We start from the raw sequence: 20959 nt of genomic DNA on the forward strand, positions 1-20959 counted from the left end.
CTGACGACTTAATACTCTGACGCCACACCTGTCGGCTTGCAACAGAGACTAGATGCCTTGGAAAGATACGTAAACAAAAACAAGCTTCACATTAACAAGCAAAAATGTGAAGTCCTGATTCTACGCAACTTGGCATCTCATAAAAGAGGATCTACACAATTTGTTTGGCACTTGTTAAAAACATCCCTTAGAATCTCTTCACACATAAGGTATTTGGGATCTTTGATAAGTGCCAACATAAACGACAATCCATGGGTTGAGGCAACCAAACAGAAGTGTCAACAGCTAGCCTGCCAAGCTGCTATTACAAACAAAACATTTGGAAAATGTTCCATAAAACCCATGATCAACTTTTACCGGCAAAAGGCCATACCGGCTCTTATTTATGGTGCGGAAAATATGTTTGGTTGTCCACAGGAGTTGTGGAATACATTAGAAAATAACTTCTGGACTAGAGCGCTGCACCTCCCCAAGGGATGCCCGACAAGTAACATAAGATATGAATTGGGCCTGACATCTATACAAACGGGAGTGTGTTGGAATGCACTAAATCTATACAGAAAGTCCCTACTTTCAAACCCAGTCCCACAATTTAAAATCTTACATAACCAGACACAGACCCGGAATACACAATCCTTTCCAAATGGAGTAATTTATGCACAAAAATTCTTGATGCAAACAATATAAAAATCACAAACATATTGGAAAATCCAGACAAGGCTAAATTAAAGCTGTGGAGATCGGATTGGCACCAAACTTGTGCTGACAGAGCAAGCTCTTGTCTTATAAAAGATGCACCATCAGAAGCAAGAGAGTTAGACAAACTACAGTTTTGTTTGACCCAATCTCCGGATCAGAATTCGAGATTACTATTTTCGACTTAACCTTTTCTTGACCAAAGATCGTACAAGAACCTGGGCATCGAAGAAAATCTCCAACCTCACTTGTTGTTTCTGCAAATATCCTGCTAATGATTGGTGGAAAGCTACGTTTGATTGTTCTGAACGCAAAGTCTTGTTTGGTTTGGTATTGTTCTTGAAGGACTTGAAAACCCATTTGGCTGAATCGAACCCCACACCTACAATGCCCTTATGAGACGTGTACCTATGCTAAGTGGTGTGTGTTCGTATGAAGTGTTGTAACTGAGAATTAATTTTCTTTTTTTTTAAAAGGTTTTCTTTTAACCCATACAAAAATAAAATTAAAATAAAATAAAAAAAAAGGTATCATTTCTTTGGGCAAAGGTTAGATCCGAATAACCTCAGACTCTTCTTTTGCTATAGGGATTGGTATTACTGTTGGTTCAATTGCGAGCACTATAACTGCTTCTCCACAACCTTTAGTTCCTCTCCCACTTTGGTCACAACCCTTGATTTCTTGGGATTTAGGAAGTAGAGCATTCTCCAAAATCCCTTGGGCTAATTTCTCCCATGCTCTAATTTGGCTGGGTTTTTTCCCATCATTTTGTATCATCACTTTTACATCTCCTCTTTAGTTGGGGTCTATGACACCAGTCAATATGTCTAACCGATATTGCCAGACCAAACCTGACTTAGAGGCCAGTATAATGTAAGTAGCAGGACTGAATTAGTGGGTATCAAGGTTTGATCCCGAGGTTGAAGCAATTCTCCCATACTAGTGTATAAACCAAGTCCTATAGGATGTTCAGTAGCAATGGCAGGATCAGGGGATCTCTTACTAAGTTTCTCAAACTTATGGGTTCCCAGTTTGTGTCAACTGAATCCGATCCCATTACTGACACCATATTTGAGGGGTCACAAATGAGAGGCGGACACAAAGTAGTAATGTTTTCAACGTCAGGCATCTTTATACAAATAAAAGGGTTGGATAAAGGCCTATCTGTCCCGATCATAAAGAGACTTTCCCTTCTGAGGAAACTAAAACTAAAGATCAGTCTGTGTCTTGTTGTCAAAATGATGTACACTGTCCTTGTGTCCAAAATATTAATCTAACCCTCACACTAGAAGTGAACAACTAAGTGTATAAGGCAAGTGTCTCTGATGTAGGTTTGGAAAAATGTGCTCAAAAACAATCCTTGGATCCAGACAGTGGTTGCCCTCCTCTGGATGTTTCAGGTACAATGGCACGATGACTCCTTAAAGATGCCAAAAGTGTCTCTTTCAAGCAACCACTTCTTACGGAGAACCTCCTGGTATACACCCCTACCAGGAAGTCTTTAGTAGGTTCATCAGATCCCCTGGTATACTCTCCACCCACAATGTCTTATTCCTCTGTGTATTTCAAATGGATTACCTGGTGTACTCCCCTGTCAGGAATATATTTCTGGGGATTTCAGATCTCCTGGTATGCTTCTCTGCCAATTATCATCTCCCCAAATGCTCAGTGTCTGATGTGCTTTTTTCACCAGGGCTTCTATTAATGTGTTCACTGTCTTTCAATACAGCACAGTTGTATTCCTTCACTGTCTATACATTTTTGGCTTGAGGTGCTACTTGTTTCAACTTTTCCCACATTGATATCTCATATATGGAGATTTGTTCAAGTTCTGTCTTTTAACTCCTTCACTAATATTCATTGGCTTGTGGCAATACTTGCTCCAACCTTCCCCATATTTACACCTCAAACATGAGGATTTGGGCAAATGCTGTCTTTGTATTCTGCTTGGTTGATACTCAAAAGAAGTTCTTAATGGCTCAGATGCCTGTAGGTATGCCCCGGGGTCCCCAACATCTCTGGGCAGACTCACCAGTGTCTGGTAGCGTATCCAACCATGGAACACTGCCGAGGTGAAGCTTTCACTTTGGGATGGCGTTCTCTGCTCTGCAGACCTTCTCTCAGCTCTCCCGCCAGTTCTGCATTAATTCGTCGGTAAGCCTGCTGCTTCTGGACACGACAGCGCTCCTGGTAGCGTTGCTGTTGCTGCCTCAGCAGTTCTCTTACAGTGCATGTGGTGTCTTCTGCAGCTTCCAGCCATGCTAGTAGGTACTGCTTGCAAGCGACAGTCTGAAAGCACCTGCTTTCTTCAGCGCTGTCCGTTCCCATGGGGCCTCCTTCTCCCATGGTTCTGCTTCCTTCTTCTTCCGTTCTGATTCTCTTTGTTCTTCCGATGCGGACACCATTTTTAAATGTCCAGCACAGGTGGGTCTCATTACAACAACTAGCCTGCATGTTCAGCTTAGTGTTTCCTTTGATCCATATGAACTCCTTCTTCCTCTTCCTTGTCTCAGTACATGAGGTGTTATGGGAGATGGAGTCCATATGATTTATAGGACTTCTAAGGTGATTTTGTTTAGGATTTTTGGTTAGCACAAAAACATCAGAGACAGGAGATGTTATGCATGTGTTATGTATATATGAGTTGTGAATGGCATTCTGCTCAAAATGACAGTATGCCGTCAGAATCCTAGGTGTCATAGGGTTTTCTTCATAAGGGGGGGGAGAATACTGCATCTCTCCTAAGGGAGTTATCACCTCCTCCCAGTAGTCCCCTCCCACATTATTCTCCCTCATAATACCACCCCCAGTGTCAGGATCAGGCAGTGGCTCCCGTTCCCAGGCCATGTGAGAGGAGATCATCACATGGGAATCAGGGTTCAGTCCTCAAGATTTATCACAGTGGCAGAATCTTTATACCCTGTGTTAATGTTGTCCATGTGTACTGGACCCCGCTATGTACCAACAGAAATAGATACTGACTATCTTTATGTATAAACATAGGTCCACTACAATAAAATAAATGGCTTCGGGAGGGCTACATGAAAGTATGGTGGCAGGGAAAAGGTGGTGGTTTAACAGCCCTTAAATATTGAACAAACCTATGTTTATTTTCCTGGTTTCTTCACTGGTAAAATCGTAGCGTTGCATGGGCTACTGTTAGGAACAATGATTCCCTGATTTAAGAGAGACTCAAGGACAGGTGTGATACCAGATTCGGCCTCAGGCTTCAGGTGGTATTGAGCAATATTGGGTCATTTCTTAAACAGATCTGTCTTGATCTACACAGATTCAGCGTGTGTATATAACAACACATATATATCCTTACTCATTATCATGCGTGGACCACAAGGAATCCTTCCTTATTATCATGCCTGGACCACAAGGAATCAGTCATTGAATCAATCAGCACCCTCAAATCATCTGCCCACTCTTACTCATTAATTTCTGATTAATCTCCTTTCTCGTCCCGGAGTTGCCAAACCTGCCTCTGTATTTGCAGGGGGGCACACCCAGAAACACTCCATCTGGGGTGCAATAGATGGTGCATCTAAACTTACACAGCAGATCCCTGTGTAAGAAATTCACTAGTGCAGTTGGGCTCAAAACGAATGCATGCTAGGCAGTAATAGGTCCTACTGTAATAGTGAGGGGCACTGCAACTTGGTGGACAATAGGAGTGTTTGAGATACTTGACATTCTGTGCAGATATAGGGATATCTGGGAAAGCATCTATACCCCAGGATCTAACAGCTTTTTCCTCTTCCTGACATTTGACAAATGGGCTTTCCTGATCTACTGGGCTCCCTCCCGTCTGGTTGTCAGAAAGTATCCTGATCCATCAGGGTAGTTTTAGGCTCCACAGGAAAAAATTGATTTACATTAGGATTGTAGGATTGGGAAGAAGAGGTGGAGCCCCCTGTCAAGTTTCAGGTATAGTGGTTAGTCCTCCCAGATGGGGAATCAGGACACTCCCAGGTCAAACATTCCCTTGCTGGTACTGCCTCTGTGGTCTATATGAACACTTCTTGTCTGCAATAGTTACAAACTAAGGGAGCAGGCATGGCCACCCTTGGGACCTGCTGATTCAGCAATTCCTTTGGTCTCGACTGGCCTGTGGGCCACACAACTTTGGTTGTTTCGGTGACCCCAATGGTCATTGCTGGGTTGGCTCCTCTGAGCAGCTGCCCATTTGCCATGTTTACATTGTCGTCCATTTGGCGCCCCCCAGCATTTACTCCTTGATCTGCCCAATCTTGTGGGTTAGTTTACACTTTCTGCATCTGTCCCTGTCCCTGCAAGCTCTGCATCTGTAAGATCATCAGTTTAATTTCAGAGGTCTCCTTCTGTTCCTGACACATGACACAGTGATTTGCAACCAACCGCCACCACCTCCGACAGAGTTTGGCCAGGTACCCTATGCACACATTCTTAAGTTGTGCCTGGGCTTTAGGTAAAATGCCAGTAACAAAATAATTTGCTATTGCTTCCTGTGTTGTCTCATCTGGCTTAGTGATGCTAGAAAGTTGGGCAAGCACCACTTTCAATGTATCCAAATGATCAGCCGGGAATTCGCTTTTGGTCTGTTTACAGTTTGAAATGTAGGCCCAATCCATTTTTATCTGACATATTTCAGGAATTGTAGGTACTATTCTCTCCCTCAACTGAACTAGGTGTCTAGAGAGCACCAGGCAGCCCGCTCTATCAACCGTAGTCTTACTTCAGGTGGCATAATGAGCTGATTCGTGCCAGCCCTGGAGCATTGTAAAACTGTCTTCAATTCTTCCACAAAACATTGCAGTTCCTCCCTAATATTTAGGAACTCTTCCAAATTTCTCAAATCTCTGGGTGTTCAATGAACACTTGTCTAAGAAGCACCTGAAAGACCTGAGGGTCCCTTCTCCATGTTGTACTGCCCCTTATCACAGGCCAAGTAAATGAGTGAGGTGCATCTATCAGCATGTGTCCCAGTGGCACCTTGACCGCTTGGCCCTGGTGCCACTGGTCCAGAAGATAAAAATGGTACAGAATCCTGAGCTAAAGATTCCCCTTGCGTTGGTGGTACTGATTGCTATTGTCTCTACCCTGCTTTCACAGCCGCCTGCCCATTATTAAAGAATTTGCTACTGTCTTCTGTTGATTCACTGTTCTGATCTTCCTATTTTTCTATTTTGCTCTTTTCCTTCTCCTTTTCCTTCTCCTGCACTATTTGGGGTTATAATAATTTAATAATAATTTAGCATTTATATAGCGCTACAAACCCTCAGGTATCTGAGCGCTGCTTATTATTACCCACAGTGTGTGGTGCTCATTTATCGACCTCGGAAGGATGAAAGGCTGAGTTTGGCCCCGCCGGGATTCGAACCTGCGTTAGCAGGCTCTGCACGGATGTCAAAGCGAGCGCTCTACTCGCTGTGCCACTTGACCGGCACGTTCTTGTCTGCCGCCCCCGAGAAGCTCAGGATTTCTACCTGTCCCTGCAATCGGTCCTTAACTTCCCTCAACCCTCAGCCCATACTGTCATTCCAGTTTGCTGTTCCTTCCTCTAACCACTTTGATAATGCTCCCCACTGTTTCAGTGTTATTTTCGCCTGCGCTTCCAGCACTCGTCTGACGGCCCCTAACGTGTCCAAATTAAATGCCCCTTCAATTGTGAACTGTGTTTGTTTATGACATCGGGTCAAAAAATGCCAAGACTCTGAAAAATCGCAAGTAGTACCATTACATTTAGTAAAGGTATAATGGCCGGTGTGAGGGTGTAGAAGAAGGAGACTGACAAGGAGTCATCTTGTTGGCTACAGACATGTATTAAACCAAGCTAGTTAAAGAAACCTATCACTACTTCTAAGGGGCTTGCTGTGCCTCAACCTAGAAGAACATTGTTGAGTTGTCAGAAAGTCCATCAAAATGAAATTCTCTCCGCCCTGTCAGAAACCTACTAATCTAACCCTAACTCTATAAACATAAGCCTTTAACTAAAGTGAAGTTTGTGTTTCTTTACCAGGAGAATGACTCCCTTTGCTTGGTGTCTTGCTTCTGTCTTATAATAGAAGTATTTCCGTCAATGTTCCATCACAAAGGACCAGGGAAATGACACCCTTCTCCTGGTCCTTCTATCAAAGTTCTCCACCGTGATTTTTAAGCACTCTTGCAGAAAACTTGGATTAGTCTCTTTAACTCCTTCCAGGAAGTAGAAAAAACTCATAGCCTTATTTGGCTTCCATTTACCTTTTTGTTGAGGGACATGACTCCCGTTCCACTCTACTTGGGCAGCTGTATTGGGTAGACCACTGCAATGAGGGAGATTACTCCTGGCACAGTCTGCTTGCTCAGTGGTATTGGGTTGACCACTGTGACGAGGTAGATGATTCCCAATACACTCTGCTTGAGCAGTGGTATTTGGCTGCCCACTGTGATGAGAGAGATGATTCCCAATACACTTGCTGTCAATCCCAGACTCTTCCTTCCTCCTTTCCTCCTCACATGTCTCTTCCAGTTGATCTCTTTCTTGTTCTCCTCCTTGCTTCTTTCTCTGTCTTTTGGCGTACATAGTTTCTTGCTTTCCTTTCTTTTCCTTTCTTTGTAGTAAGTAAGGTCTCTCTCCTCGGGGTGCCACCCTGTCGGCTGGGTAAACCCGAACAGAGTGGCCTCCCTGGGAGTGAGCCCAAGATTTCATAGGGAAAAGCCTGACGGCAGAAAAACCCTGGATGGCCGGACTTCTCGTGTAGAAAGAAGGAGTTGCAGACTTCTACTGCTGCTAGGTTGAGCCGCACAGTCCCAGGTATGATGATGGCAAGCAGGGCCGCGGTGGTCGTGACTCCGGATCGGAAGAACTGAGCAGTAAGCAAGGTAAGGAATAATAGGAGGCCAGTTGTTGGAGGAAGCGTAGCAGGACAACTGGGAACCAGGAAGAAAGGGCACGGGAAACAGGTAAGGAGACGAAGAGAAACACAGACAAAGGGAGGAATGCAGAAAAAATATAGGCAGCGGATCCGTGCTTAGTCACACAGCAGCGTGAGCACAAAAAAACAAGTGCAACGCGTGATGTTGCGGGAAGCGTGTGTATTTATACACGGCGGCAGCCATGATGGAAAAATAAACAACTAGACCGTTAATGGAAGTATGGCCTGAGCGTGATGGAACTAGTAATGGCGTCGCCATTTACCCCATAATCTCCAAGAGGGCATGACACTCTGCTTGAGTAGTGGTATTTGGCTGAATACTGCGATGGGGACATAACTCTTGATGCACTCTGGCTCCTTGGTTTGGGCTCCCGGACCCCTCCCGGTCTTCCCGCCGTTCTGTTACCTTGTTCTCTGTTGGGACATGGCTCTGGTTCTTCCTGGGGTCATGTGTTCCTTCCTCTGCGATTTCCAACACTTGTGAGGCTCCGCGGCAGGCTCCAGCTGGTGGTCTCTGCACTGTTTCCAGACATCACGGTCCACTTTTCTGTGGCCGTGCCACCACCTCAATTGCTTCTTCCTTTTGGCGATTCGGCTCTGTGAGGAAGGCATGGTATCAATAGTAGACACCGACACAATGGATACAATTTTTGAAAACCTTTATTTACACTTTTGACTGGGATGGTAGAATTCCTAACACGCCCTAACTCTACAATGGGAGTACTCTCAACCATTAAACAATAACAAAACACGTCCAAGTCAGTCTGGTCAAAATAAAAAGGCCTATACTATGAAATCCTAACCTTGCCCCCCTTCTTAGAATAACAAATGTGTTAAGGGAATACTAAATGAAAATAGTGTCTCAAAAGGAAATGTTAGAATGGCTTCAGCACCAACTCCCTTCCCCAGGTTCAACGCCACACGGTCTAGAGAGTTTCTCAAAAAAACAAAGGATGTGTGGATTACACAATTCTGTCAGTCTTGCACACTTTGGCTTACTGGTACAATTGAACAGTTAATGGAAAAATACAATGTATAACGATTTCAGAAGGGCTAATGAATTTTTCCTTCCATTAAACAGAATTCTACTGTGCATGAAAAACAGTTTTTAAAAAAAAGAAACTTCACCCAAGACACATCAATTCGGAAATTTAACAAGAACCGGAACAGGATACTCCCTGATGAATGTCCTACCGAAGTGGTGTTAAGGACAGAAACATGTTGGGTTCTTCTCTGGAGACACAGTAGTTATTTTAGTTGGTGTCTCATTGTGTCTTTATGTTATATTCACAAAATAGTATTGTTTAAAATATATTTTGATGTATGAGCTGTGTCCGGATTGCGTATCAGAACATTGTTGTTTGGGTGCTTTGAATATATTTTTGACTTATATTTATCTATGAAATAAAATTGAATTGTATTTTTAGACTAAGACTACCTAGTTCCAATTATTTTGTGTACTGGACCTGATGTGTTGGGAGAGGCTGCGGGTGACCTCTGAAATCGTTATACATTGTATTTTTCTATCTCCTCTCTTAGTTATTAGATGTTGTCCTATTCCAGACAATGGTGTTAGGTTTGCCCTGCACTGGGTCAACACTTGGGGTATGTGTGTACCTGTATCATATTCACAATTGAAAAGTTCACCCTTAGGCTTTCAACTTCTGGTAGCCCAATCACTTCTTTCAGGTTCGCCTGCCTTGCCATCAATACCCAGTTCATATATTCTCAATGTCTCACAGTTCTCCACAGGCTTCCCTCTGCCAGGCTTGAGCCTGTTTTTTTTCACATTACTACACAATTTCTCACAGTTCTGCACAGGCATCCCTCTGCCGGGCTTAAGCCTGTCCTGTTTTTGTGGGGGTTCCCTTCCCCATGTTTTTATCTCATATATCTTTCTCACTATCGAAGACCTTTGAGAAGGCAAGGAATTTATGTAGACCTCTTCATGACCACTTCGACCTCTCTTTCAACAATCCTTCAATTTGTAGTTTTCTCTGGTAGCACCAATGCCTCTTGGTACTTGTAGTTCTATTCTCTCCCACTTGCCTTCTTGGCCTTTCTCCACAGTTGTTATTGTTTACTTTTGCCCTCTTGGCGTAATTCACAGTTCACAAATATCACTTTCCTTTTATTCAATCTTCTTTGCTTATTGCGGTTTCCTTTTCATTCCGCTTTAAGTATCTTTCATATTCCATAAACATTTCACAGAGACTTTCAAATGTGCGACTTTCTATCGCAGGACCACTCTGCTACTTTTTATTTTTGTCTTTTATCCTGAGAATTATTCTCTTCATTCGTGTTTTATTGGCACACGCGTCATCTTCACCTTTGCAAATTACAGTCACTTTCCCTTTAACATCAACCAGACTTTTGCTTCCCTCAATAACGTACCGACTATGTTAATTGAATTTCTTTCATCTCTTTTCTGCAGCTCAAGGCCGTTACCAACGCCTCTTCTGCTCCTCCCCAACTCCGCCATTCACCTGTGAGGGTAGTGGGCAGCTTTCGGACAACTTGAAGATTTCTTTCCTCCGCTCGCCCGGCTTTGCTTTTCGAACGCTCATGGCCTCCCAAAAGCATGGAAATCTTGCCTGGCTTTCTCTTCATCCTGGTTTGCAACAGCCTCGGAAGAGCTGTTCCTTCTCGTCCCCAGCCTCGCTCAAAGTGTGCTTGTGTGCGTGACCTTTTATCTTCACATGGAGTGGTAATAAGTGGCAGCTGTACATTGTTGAAGTTAAATGCCTGACTGCCTGGCCTCATTACAGGGACAGGGCCAATGAAAGTCAGGGGAGACAATCCTTCTAATCTCATTCCTCATCTTCTTTGGTGCAGTACTTTTGTCTGAGAGAAGTAGGGAGGAGTTATGGGAGTTGTAGTTTCGCATAAAATAAGAGGGAATAGGGGTTAAATGGCTGGTGGAAAAAGGGCAATACCATGTCTCGCCATTGAGTATTTCTCCCCACCCCCTGAGGACACCCTACCCAGGTGATTCTCCCTCACTTGTCCACTCTCAGGGTCGGGATCCAAAAGCGATTGCCTTCCCCCGGTCACCTGAGTACGGGATCCCCAGGGACTAGGTTGTGAAACACCCTCTGGTTTCTCACAGCTCCCAACTGGCTCCTGCGACCTTGCAGAAGCATCCCTTTCTTTGCGGCCTCCACCTGCAGGAACAGCTTTTCCTCATCTCTGGCCCTCACGGTCTGAATCTCCCAGCAGGACTTACATGCTGCTGACTTCCGCGATGAGAGTGCTCTAGTCCGTCCCTGCTTTCTTCTTTATATTGTTGACTCCGCCCTTGCATAATGTCAACAACATCTGGGAAAGTCTGTTTGGCACTCTTCATGCCTCAGAGGAAAGGGCTCCCCTCTGGGGAAAAGTGACAAGTCCAGGTGAATCGTCACAGAGGGCGACCCTTTTGGGGGTTCCTCCACCTGTTTTGATTGCTCTTTGCCCATTGCTGTCTCTGATATTAGTATTCATTCAATTTCAATTTGCCCTGTTACCAATGTACCCTCTAAGCTGTGCGCATTTGCTCTAGCCAAGCTAGGTTTTGGGTACTGCTCAGATGATTTTTAGCAGCGCACACAGACGGATCTTACCTATTCAAAAAGATGTAATAAGGCACAAGCCACAGCCATTACCTGACATTTGCTTTCTCTTGAAATAACAAACTAGTTTTTATATTACGGTCTAGCTCATTTGCATTACCCTATTATACAAGCCTGACCTTAAAAATCTAAAAACAGAATACATCCAGAAGAGGTTAAAAACTAATATGAAAAAGTGGCGCCATGAACAGAAGATTCTAACCAAGATATACATGCACGCAATAACCAAATCATGTGCCCTCCCCACCCATGACTCATATGCTTGACTCTACCACACTTTTACCTTATGACTCTAACTTCTGCTCCAGAAAGCATTTAGATATTAACGGACCACCTTGACTCTTCCTCTCCTAGCTCTAAGAAATGTATCAGACTTGTACCTACGCCCACTTGTTTTGTGTTTGTTGTAATATGAATAACGTTCAAGTGGCAGAATTTCTGTTACTTATGGGGCCTTGCCAAAAGCGTCATCCACAATATGGGCCTCATCACAAGCCCGACGGTAACCGTGCCGGTAAAACTGGTAGGTTGCTGCCGGACTTGTGAATTTTACCAGCGCTTGACTTCCCGGTAACGCTGGGGTATTCTGAACCTCACGGCTGGAAAGTCAGGCGCCGGTAACTAGGGCTCCATGGGAATGGTGACCACAGAAGCACCGGCACCGTTACTAATGGTGCCGGTGCTTCCGTGAAACCCTGCAGGCGGTGCCGTTCAACACGCCAGGATTTGACCGTGGCAGACAGGACAGCAACTGCCCACAGAGTCGCAGTGTGCCAGTCTGGAAACGGTGCCGGGAACGCTTACCAGCACCGTTGTTTCCGAACCAGCTCACTCATAATGAAGCCCAATGTAACCGAACTATCAGATCAAACATAGGATGCTGAATGATACTTTCTGATATCATGAGGCCGAATACAGGTTAAACCTGCAGCACTGGGTCTGTTCCCTATCCTTTCTTGGGGTGTGAGCTTTTGTAAGGGGTCTTCTTGGCTTTTTCCCAATGTACCGGTGGGTAGTTGCTGCAGCGCATAAATGTGGTTGCAAAATGAACCGCTGGTGGCCGTGTTGTGTTGACGTTCCTTTAATAAAGTCCCACCAGGGTGCAACACAGCAGACGCATGCTCCCTCGTTCTGCAGTATGCGTCTTACGTCGACCGGAAGCCCTACCTGGGCCGCTCTGAGATGTTGAGTGTTCCCTCACCCTGCAGTGCGTTGTGGCATATGTATGGGCTGGCTTGCAGGATGGACCCTGCACATGTTGGTATGCCACGACCCAGCACGAGGATCAGTGTCGGGTTCACAGCCGCTGCCTCATCATGAATTGGGTGGTAGCCCTTAAATGCGGCGCTAACGCTATTACTGCTCCATTTAAGGGTCCGCCCAATCACGAGTTGGGACGGAAAGTTGGAGTTTTACCTACAGCTTTTTGCTGGAGGTAAGAATCTCCACTTTTTTCCCGTTTCCGGCACTATTAGCATGGCGTAAATTGCACCGGCGATAATAGAGCCGAAAAACCCTATTGACCCAATGGGGAATGGGGATGTACTGCGTTACCACTACTTTGCGCTGGACCGAGTAGCAGTAACGCTATTTGTGTTGCCGGTATCCCGGCACAATTACCATGGGATTCCACAAACCTCGTGACGAGACCCTATAGACACGCAGCATACACCACCGCTCGTCGCCAGTGTTGTGTGCACAAGGCATGCAGCGGGAACGACGTAGTAATGAGCTGCAGACTCACCACGGAGCTCGGAATGTATCAGCTTCTTTATTCCACCTTCTCGATTACATATCACATATCTATGGATACCGACATGGGACAGGACACTACGTATTTGTTATGACATCTTAGGTTTTCAGCATTCATATGTTATGACTCAATGTATAGATTGGGCAACAGTATTAACAGTAATACCGGAATTTAATATAACACACAATAATCCTAGAACTAAAATGAAAAAAAGCTTGTAGGAAATCATGTGCTCGTATGGTAGTAAAATAAAGAAAACTAAAGCGGCGCTGCCATCTGGCGGAATGTTTGAGAAATACATTCCCCAAAAATTGTTAACCTAAATTAATTTCTATCTGTGGCCGCTGTATGTTTTTCCCAAATATCAGGAATAGAGTTTGCACATTTGGCAATGGGAATGTTAAATTCGTGAATTTTCGGACTCTCTTTCTGCATAAACATCTAGGCAATTCGATGTCCATCCCTGAAAATCTGTAAGAGGATCCAATTAGACCCCCGAAGGTCGGGATTTCAGTGCATTGATGACCTATTAAAAAGAAAAGGCCTCTACTACTCTGTTGCTGTACACATTGGCGAACCCCGTAATTTTCGTATACATATGATCTATCGACATGTGCTGTTGACAGGGCGAAATAGAGAATGACTCCTTCGAACACACAAGTGTAAATGGACCCTACGTTTCCTTCTTGTGCCCACAGCGGCCTAGACCAGTACAGTGTATCAATGCGGGACTGTGTTGTATATTAACGGCTTGTGTTGTGCCTGCAAAGTTCCATTTGTTTCTTATTTGATGTTGATAATAGCTTCTAGCGAAAAAAGGCGGCGCTGCCTCCGTTTTTTTAACGCTACCTTCTTGTGACTGTAGTACCTTACATGCTTTCGATTATTGCAATACGTTAATTATTAGTGTTATGTTCGTTCTGGTATCATCTCTACTACGGTTGCCTATTAAATGTATTATATGCCTGGGCGCATAACATACGTTCTGGAGACCTCGGGTGTTATATGTGCTGTTTCTGTGTGTGTTGGGTGTGTGAGTTGTGTGTGTGTGTGTGGGGGCAGGTAAGGGGTAAAGGTCAGCAGGAGAGGACCTGAATGGCGGAAATTATGTTGAAGAACTATCTGTTTTTTCCAAAATGGTCACGTGTAAATCAGGCATCGTGGGTGAATTTCGTCAACGCCCACAATGGGCCTCATTACACGGTAGGAGGTAAGGGATTACCGGCATATCCCGACCTTAACACCTGGTCAGACCAGGCGTTAAGGAAGGGACCCGCTAAGGGACTTCAGAGCTAATAACGGTACCGCAAATTATTAGCTACTTCCCCATTGAGCCCTATGGGGGCTCAAATGGGAATGGGGAATGGTTCTCAGAATGGGGATTTACCGGGTCCTCCAAGGTTGGAATAAGTACCCATTCTGAGAACCCGGACCCCGTATGCGGTAAGGGGGTACACCATGGCTACCTCCTACCGCGTAATGAGGCCCAATGTCTTTAGAAAGGAGATCACAATCTGGAAACACAGGCTTTATTGACATGATGTGAGGTGAAGAAAGTATACGTTGAATATTTATTTATTTTATTTATTTATTTGCATTTATAAAGCGCACAAAACTGCCCTGGGGCATCGTGGCGTTGTTACAGCAGACTTAGTCTTGAACACAAACATAGGAATATGTTTACAGATGTAAACCGAGTTACAGAGTACGTTTCACATTGGTAATAAACATTGAGCTTAGGGGTTATGCTATGCTGTGGTTACAATGCAAGCATGAATGTGCATGTGGAGGACTTTTAGCGGAATAGGAGGGTTTTGAGGTTTTTACGGAAGGTGTGGTATGATTTTTCGTTCCTTAGTGAGGTAGGTAAGGAGTTCCAGTTTTTAGGTGCGAGGTGTTGGAAGCTGGTTCCTCCCGCCCTGGATCTTTGAAACGTGGGGACATCAATCATGTTGGTGCGGTGAGCTCTGGTGGGTCTGATGGAGGCTTTCGGTGTGATTCTTTCTGCGAGATAGGGTGGGGCATCCAGGGAGAGGCATCTATGTGTGATGGTCATGGCTTTGAAAAGTATGCGTTCCTTCACGGGTAGCCAGTGAGCATCTTTCCTTGCTTGCGAGATGTGTTCTCTTTTTGGAATGGACAGCGCTGCCCGGAGCGCGTTGTTTTGCGTGATTTGGAGTTTTTTTAGGTTGTGGGCGGAGGTGCCTAGGAACAGGGCATTACAGTAGTCTATTTTTGTACCTATAGTGGCTCTGGCGATGGACAGGCAGTTTTTAGTGGAGAGAAAAGGCTTGACAGCATTTATCACCTTGGTGGTGAGTGCTGAGGAAGAGGCTATGGCGTTGACCTGGCGAGACATAGATAGTGAGGCATCTAGGTGAACACCTAAGGTTTTAACAGTCTTGGAGACTGTGATGGTGGAGTTGTCGATGTTGAAGGATTTGTATTGGGGGGGGAGTTTGTTGAGAATTTCATTGGTCCCTACTATGAGGATTTCGGTTTTGTCCCCGTTTAAGCAGAGGCCGTTGGCCGCCATCCAAGTTTGGATGGCTGTGTAGATTTTGGTTAGTGCTGTCGCATCTTCTTCGTAGGTCCCAGTTAGCGGGAGTAGTACCTGTGTATCGTCTGCGTAGTTGGTGTACGCTATGTTACGACAGTCGAGGTCATTGAAGAGAGGAAGGGTGAATATATTGTAGAGAGTGGGGGCGGTGCAGGAGCCTTGGGGGATGCCGCAGTGGATGGTAGTAGGGGTTGCCGAGGCAGTGTCTGAGAAGACTTTCATGAGTCTGCCTTTTAGGAATGAGGCCACCCATGCAATGGCTTCCGGGGAGAAGTGTGCTTCATTTTTTAGGTGCATGCCTAGGATGTCGTGGTTGACAAGGTCAAAGGCGGCAGATAGATCCAGTAGGAGAAGGAGTGCCGGTTTGCCTTTATCCATAGTGTCTGCAAGTTGTATTTTCAGATCAAGTAAGGCTGACTCTGTTCCGTGACCTGGTCGGAAGCCTGACTGTCTTTTGCCTAGAATATGGTTGGTTTCGAGATAATCCTGGATTTGTGTGTAGGCAATTTTATCAAGAATCTTGAGCAGGAAAGGCACAGTGGTGATGGGCCTGTAGTTGGTAGCTACTTCTGGGTCGAGGGTGGTTTTATATCTGTGCGGCTCTTGTTTCCCAACAGGCAGTCGTTTTTTGTACTTCTGCTTCTGAGTGCTATGCAACCACACAAGGTGTTTTTCCCCCAATAAGGTTGTCTTTCCATGCTGCGGGCGGCATTTTATCTTACCACACTGCGGGAGGCGCAGCTGCTTTTGCATGTTTTTAGGGCGCACCTCGCAGACAGTTTACAAGGTGCAAAGGGAGAACAGCGGGCAGTGTCACAAAGCTGCATGTTCAGGTAATCATTGCATCTAAGAGTTCATATGTGGATGCATTTCTTAACTTCTGTAGTGAGAAATATCCCTGGGTCCACTCACTGGTGGAAAACCGAGCCAGGTACATTAACGTGTTTCATGTAACATAATGTAGGATTTTCTAGCTGAGGACAGAGGAAGCAGGACTCATTGAGTCAGTAGAGTGGCACTGTCTGGCCATGACATAGGCTTCATGGGAAGGGCATAATATAAGTTCCACTGGAATGCTATGACACATGTAGTCAAGACTGGGAAGAAAAAGGATATAATGTAGGCACACATAAGGAGTATGAGATGCTATAGACATCCCCATGGAGAAACACTGTCACGGGCCTGAATAATTATTGACTGATGAGACCTAAGAGGCCTATGACCCTGGCTCAAGGCTCTGTATCAGGTGGGGCGCCGAACGTTGTAACTAAGCCAACTGCATATAAAGAAGTTCTTATTCGATGATGTGGTGATTGCACACATAGGGCATGATTCACAGAAGCGTTTTACAATGGTGCAATCCCATAGGAAAATACTCTGTGAATCCGGCCCATACTATACATGTTCATGCGCACTAGCCTGTAACATTTTGGGGATAAATCCTTTCCAACACATCCACAGGTGTGACATGCCCTAAATTATTGATTCCACAGAGACCGGCCTTTCGGTTATGTTCAGGTCCCTGGCTCACATGACTCGGCTATTATGAAAGTCACACGGGCTGTGAGACATTAAAGAGCTAGATGCACTGCACTATATAATTGTTAGGACAGTTTTTCTGAAGTTCTACCCAACTTCATCAAAACCATTCAACTGAGACAGTACAAGACTCCACTCTTAATATAAGGCTGTTCCACCTGAGTTTGCGGTAGCGTAGACAGAGCAACCAAGCTTATTTTAGGAGGGGGAGAGGGCTGTAGACAGGTACTAAAATTCTATAAAACTCAAATAAATCAATAGAAACACTGACAACCAGAAGTATTATACGACTTAAGGGAAATAACAGGAACTGCACAAGCCCGCTTACTCTCAAACACCTCGAAGTCTCCACTCCATCATTCGAGGCCTTCAAAAAGCGACGAAGGCCATAGCGGCTCGAAACCCGTTCAGTCAAACAGCCATGGACAGAAATCAACAGTACATCACTCAAGGACCTTAAAAAGCGATGAAGTCAACAGCAGCTCGAGACCTGCTCAGATTAGCAGCCATGGACAGAAACTGACTTCTAAAGACCACTCGGGTCTACCACCCATCGACTTGAAGTTAACAACAAGGGAAATGATAGACAGAGGAAATGGTCCGCCACTTACTACATCAATCATAGCTCCAAGAAGCCTGAAACAAGGCAATGCTTCCTTGGCACCTGTGCCTGAAAGATCGGGAAGAAGGCCCTTGGGACCCCTACCCGCAATAACAAGAACCTTGGTCCAGGTGCCGGCAAAAGCAGCAGGAACAGACCAAGAGAAGGAAAAACTGCTCCCCTTACACCAATTGTGGGCTTGGATTCCAAAGGCCCTGTCTTCCCACCGAAAGTAGCAATCCATGAAACCACGGAGCCTCGACCTGGCTGCAACGCAAAGGCAAGAAGCAGCTACCATGAGACTGGGTTCATGGAACACCCGAGGCTTCTCACATCTGACGGTTGCTGGCGACGTAGATCTGGCCTTGTTTGACATCCTATGCCTTCAGGAAACATGGCTAATGGAGAAACCAACTTTAGATGGCTTCGTCCTTGCTCTCGCACCAGCAAAAAAAGGAACAAGAGATTGCCCCTTCTTTGGCCTGCTAACAGCAATTCGCTTGGTAAAAGGAATTATACTGAAAGAAATTCTCACAACGTCGCTCTTCCTACTAACTGTGCTAGTCACATGGAATCATCAAAATGCGGAAACATGGAAGATCTTTGCAGTACAAGCAATATTTATTAACACCTACTGGAATCCGGAGGCCATTTCCAACGCCGGTTTCCTCAGCCTTTTGGAAAACGAGATAGACCTGTTCTACATTGAACACCAGGCACCCACCTCCTCATCTGCGGAGACCTAAATGCAGTATGCACAAAGAAACACCTGTCTCTTCGCACCACACTGGCAGAAGAACGAGGTTGTGCCTGGTTGTCTCTGATAGGCTCAAGGGAGTTGGTCAACCTGGATAGTATATATGCACATAAAAGCCACTTGCCATCTTGGGAAGGTGAAAAATCTTCAGCAACGATCGATTACAACTTCGCCTCTTGCACACTACTTCCGGCGATTACCTCTTTTGATGTACTAAAGACCGCAGAAAGTGATCACAATCTCTTGAGCACCACATGGACCTCTTTCCACACAGCAAACCAGACACTAAAATAAGAGCTGGAAGTGAACAATAAGTGCAATCGCCTCACGTTAAGTGCCAGAAACATCACTAAGCTTACCACCAACTACTCTCTGCTGGGACTTTACGACCTGACAGACACCAAGCCGGACTATTGCCCACTTCTCATTGCATACAAGAAACGGACTGCTAACAAGGGAGCAAGACCAGAAAAGCTTTCCCACAAGTATGATAAAATCTTGGTCCTAAAAAGAAAATCATTAAGAAGCCTAAAAAGAGCTGCAGCCTGAGACAATACGGCCTCAAACAGAAAATCTCTCCTGGTAGCTTCCAGGAACTACAAGTCATGGATGAAAAACTACTGCCTTACTCTTTACCAAAACAACTTCGAGGACATATTGAAACAGCTCTGTGGGGAAAATGCACGTAAATTCTGGTCTCTGATCAGATCTTTGACCGTCAGACAAACAACGCACCAACTAACTCCATAGGCGAGGATGTTTGGATGACTCATTATAAGACCCTATTTCACGGCGCGACCCGAGGAAAAAACAACTGGAGTTGAGGAACAAACATTGGAAACCCCAGCGAAAAGACACCATGGTTGAAGCTCCATGACAGGGTGGAAATCCTTGAAGTTATTCAAAAGCTCAAAAATTCCAGGGCCCCTGGTCCTGATGGACTCACAAATATCGAACTGGAAAAACATCCGGAGGAATGGGCGTCTTTCATCAGCTTAGTGTTCGAATGCTGTTCCAAAGCCAAGCAGCTACTAGACTCTTGGACCTCCTCTGTGGTCGTCCCGATCTACAAGAAAGGCAACAGAGAAGATCCAACCAACTTTCGCCCTATTGCATTACTGGATGTGATCGGAAAAGTCTATGGATCTCTCCTGCTATGCCCCTTCCAAAGCTGGTCACAAGATGCGGAATGCAACGACCCATTCCAGTCGGGGTTTAAGAAGAACGTGGGCACCACCATAAACATCCTGACCTTGAGCATCCTCAAAGGCAAGGCGATGACAGGAGCAGTCTGAATATTTCTGGCCTTTATAGACCTACCAGGCTTTTGACCAAGTTGATAGATCTAACCTGTGGGAAAAACTACGAGCATGGAAATGCCCAGAAAAACTTCTCCAACCAATCATATCCCTACACAACAACACCAGCATGCAAGTTCGCCTCAACAACCAAGGCATACTTTCGGGAGCAATAACTACAAATCGCAGAGTAAAACAGGGATGCCCGCTGGCCCTGGCACTTTTCCTGTCCTACATGGGAGAATATAAAGATACAGAACAAAGAGTGCGTTCATTTCCCCCGCAGCTAGGACAAGTAACAATCTCAAGACTGCTGTACTCTGATGACGTTATATTGCTAGACCAAACAGCCATTGGTCTCCAGAGACAGTTGACCAACTTCGCGTAACAAGAGCAAGACCAAAATTCTGTCATTGTGTAAAGGCGGAGGAAAATTCAAATGGCAGCTTGAAGGTGCGCCGATTGAAAGCGTAACCAAATTCAAATATCTCGGAGTCATGCTGGACAGTTCAAACCAGGAGAAGGCCATGCAGACTTTATGAGAAAAAATGAGAAGTTTAACATCCCAGGCTCAAGCAGTGGATAAGAAATTTGGCTGCTTCTCCCTAGTGCCGGTCATACATTTCTATAAAGCAAAGGTCATACCATCGATCTGCTATGGAGCAGAAGCTATGCTGTCGTTGCCCAAAAAGATCTGGAAAGCACTGGAAAGCTATTTTTGGAGAAAGGTTCTTAACTTCCCAAACTCAACACCAATCGTGCTCATAAGACGCAAACTGAGCCAGCTGTCACTGGAGGCAGTGGTAGAGCGGAACACCCTGATGCTATATATAGGAAACCCCTCCTGGAAGACCACCCAAAGCTTCTGGAAGTCATATACAAAGAACTAATAGGCTCCTGCTGTAAACTCCTAAACCAATGGGCCAAAGCCCAGGAGGCAAAAATCAAAGAGATCCAAAGCTCGATAAGTGAACTGACCAAAAACCCCACAAAAACTCAAAAGAGACTGAATGAACGAGACTGGATCACAACATTGGACACAGCTGAAACATTTAAAATGGCCACCCATCTACCACCGCAGGCATGGAAGCTCCACAAGCCACAAGCTTTCCTGGCCAAATATCCAACCGAAAGCTCAGGAACACATTCCTGAGAGCACGACTGAACCTCCTCCACACCAATGAAATCTTGGAAATTAGAAGCCAATCCGATTCCAATAAATGCAGATTCTGTAACAACCAA

Source organism: Ambystoma mexicanum, chromosome 5q (genome assembly GCF_040938575.1).
Source record: "Ambystoma mexicanum isolate Mex_15411 chromosome 5q, UKY_AmexF1_1, whole genome shotgun sequence".
NCBI lineage: Eukaryota > Metazoa > Chordata > Amphibia > Caudata > Ambystomatidae > Ambystoma > Ambystoma mexicanum.